A 3,007-nucleotide genomic window follows, 5' to 3' on the forward strand; every position below is an offset into this window, starting at 1 on the left:
AAACTATAATAGGAATGACCAGCTAACCTTTCCAGGATCTGATCAATGAATGGTAAAGGAAAGTGATCTTTCCTCGTGACGGTATTCAACTTCCTGTAGTCAATGCACATTCTCCAACTAGTAGTGACTCTAGTTGGCATGAGTTCATTATTAGCATTAGCTATGATGGTGATTCCGGATTTCTTAGGGACCACTTGAGTTGGACTCACCCGTTGACTATCAGATATAGGGTATATGATACCCACGTCCAATAGTTTAAGAACCTCGGCCTTAACCACTTCCTTCATGTTTGGATTTAGTCTACGTTGTGGTTACCGAGCGGTTTTTGCATTATCCTCAAGATATATGCGGTGAGTACAAATGGAGGGATCGATTCCCTTGAGGTCCGCTATTGTCCATCCCAGGGCTCCTTTATGCTCAATGAGAGTAAATATGAGCATACTCTCCTGTTCTTTCTCTAGGTGGGCAGAGATCACCACCGGGTTTGTCTTATCTTGACCTAAATAAGCATATTTCAAATCAGAGGACAAAGGTTTTAGGTCAAGCTTCGGCAGCTTGAGGTTAGACGATAGAGGCACTACATCGGTTTGTGGCAATTCTTCAAATTGTGGCCTCCACCGGTTAACTTCAAGTACCTGTGCAGTATCAAGCAAGGCGCACATCTCCCTAATCATGTCATCATCAAAATCATGGGAGTGGGCCAGGCACGTCTTTAGATGGTCGGAGGATAATGTTAGAGGTGTCGTATCTTCCACGAAAGAGTCAATCATGTTAATGTCGTGGAAATCGTCATCCTCCTCTAAGTTTCTGCCGTTATTGAAAAAGATGTTTGACTCCAATGTCATATTCCCAAAAGACATAGTCATGACACCATTCTTGCAATTGATAATTGCATTTAAAGTGGCAAGGAATGGGCGGCCAAGAATGACGGGGATCTGAGTGCTTATGTTATTGATGGGTTCGGTGTCCAGGATGATAAAATCTATAGGTTAGTAAAATCTATCAACTTGGACCAACACATCCTCAATTATCCCTCTTGGTACACGAACAGAGCGATCAGCAAGTTGTAGTGTGGTTAGGGTGGGTTTTAATTCACCCAAACCTAACTGTTTGTATACCGAGTAGGGAATCAGATTGACGCTCGCTCCTAAGTCAAGAAGTGCGTGATCAATTCGATGGTTCCCTATTACACATGATATGGTTGGGCTACTGGGATCTTTGAATTTCTGTGGCACGTCTTGCTTTAGGATAACACTCACTTTCTCAGTCAAGAAAATTTTCTTTTGAATACTTTGCCGTCTTTTGGTCGTGCATAAGTCTTTTAGAAATTTGGCATATGAAGGAATCTGTTTCACGACATCAAGTAGAGGAATGTTGACTTTCACTTATTTCAACACCTCTAGGATATCCTGAGAGTTAGAGAGAGGTTTTGGTGAAACCAACCGTTGGGGGAACGAAGCAATTGGCTTCTCTAGAAGTTCCGGTTCTAATTTTTGTGGGGCATCACTGGACCCATTATTGTTGTCCTCTTCTGATTCTTGAGGCTTTTCAGGCCTAATCGGAAGAGTTTTATCAATGATCTTTCCACTCCTAAGAGTGGTGATGGATTTAGCGTGCCCCATCTGATTTGAAGAGCTGGGATCATTAATCTCGTACTGCGGTTTAGGATTGGGGAGAGGTTGTGCAGGAAGCATCCCCTTTTTTATAACCGTCATACGAGAATCTATCTTTTGCATAAAATCTGTAATTTCCCGCATTGCCTGAGCCAGCTCTTGTATGGAATTTTGAATCAGTTCCTCTTGAGGTTTTACTTGATTTGGATTTTGATTGAAGAAACCTTGAGGGGTAGCCGTTTGTCCATTCCTCCAACTAAAGTTTGGATGATTTTTCCAACCAGGATTGTACGTGTTGGAGTTAGGTCCAGTAAAAGGTCTTTGATAGTTGTTTACGGCATTAGCTTGTTCATTCAACACTCCTCGAAAGGCGGGTATTGTAGGACAATTTTCAGTTGTATGAATGTTGCAATCACAAATGCCACAAACAATTTCATTAACCTTATCCTTCTTTCCTTCCATGGCCTCAACTTTCCTTATGAGAGTAGTCACTTTACACTTGAGATCATCCTCTTCTTTCAAGAGATATAATCCACCTTTCTCCTTTAATTGAGTCGGCCTAGACGTGGTGTTCGACTTTGGGTAATAGTCCCAGGATTGTGTTTTTTCAGCAAGACTATCGAGGTAATCCCATACCTTGTCAACATCTTTATTAATGAACTCTCCATTACACATTGTTTCGACCATTTGGCGCATGGAAGATGTCAGTCTATCATAGAAAAAATTTGTAATGCGCCACGTTTCAAATCCGTGTTGTGGGCATGAACTGACCAAATCTTTGAACCTTTCCCAACATTGGAAGAATGTTTCATCTTCCTTTTGGGTAAAGTTCATGATTGCTTTTCTGAGGGTAATCGTTTTATGATGTGGGAAGAATTTTTTTATGAATTCCCTCTACATGTCGTTCCATGTGCCAATGGATCTAGGACGTAGTGAATGTAACCACGTCTTAGCTTTCTCTTTTAAGGAAAAAGGAAAGAGTTTCAGCCTAATTGTATCCTCAGATACATTAGGAAAACATAATGTAGCTATAATCTCATCGAACTCTTTCAAATGTAAATATGAACTTTCTGATTCAAGTCCATGGAATTTGGGAAGGAGTTGGATGACTCTTAGCTTGATGTCCATTTGTGTTGTGTTTTTAGGGAAAATCATGCATAAGGGCGTACTCACTCCCGCCGGTTATAGATAATCTCGTAAAGTATGAGGCGGGGGTGCCTGATGCACCTCATTCTCATCTTGGGTATCCTTCACCCTAGGTGGAAGTAGAGGAGGTTGGTCTTCAGCCATAACTTCAATTAACTCAGGGGATTTCGAGTGGTGTCTAGTCCTGCGATGCATAGTCAACCCCTCAACCAATCCTCCTTCAGTCAAGAGACGTCGAGTGTTGTCAC

The 3,007-nt window shown here is 41.7% G+C and overlaps 1 non-coding gene across 1 annotated transcript; it reads left to right on the plus strand.

Moving 5' to 3' along the window:
• Nucleotides 1-2,358: 2,358 nt before the first annotated feature.
• LOC131257294 (small nucleolar RNA R71) lies at nt 2,359-2,465 on the plus strand. The gene has a single exon (XR_009177304.1). It is a non-coding gene; the product is annotated as a small nucleolar RNA R71 (small nucleolar RNA).
• Nucleotides 2,466-3,007: the final 542 nt, after the last annotated feature.

The sequence above is a fragment of the Magnolia sinica genome, chromosome 9 (assembly GCF_029962835.1).
Source record: "Magnolia sinica isolate HGM2019 chromosome 9, MsV1, whole genome shotgun sequence".
In the NCBI taxonomy this organism is placed as follows: Eukaryota; Viridiplantae; Streptophyta; class Magnoliopsida; order Magnoliales; family Magnoliaceae; genus Magnolia; species Magnolia sinica.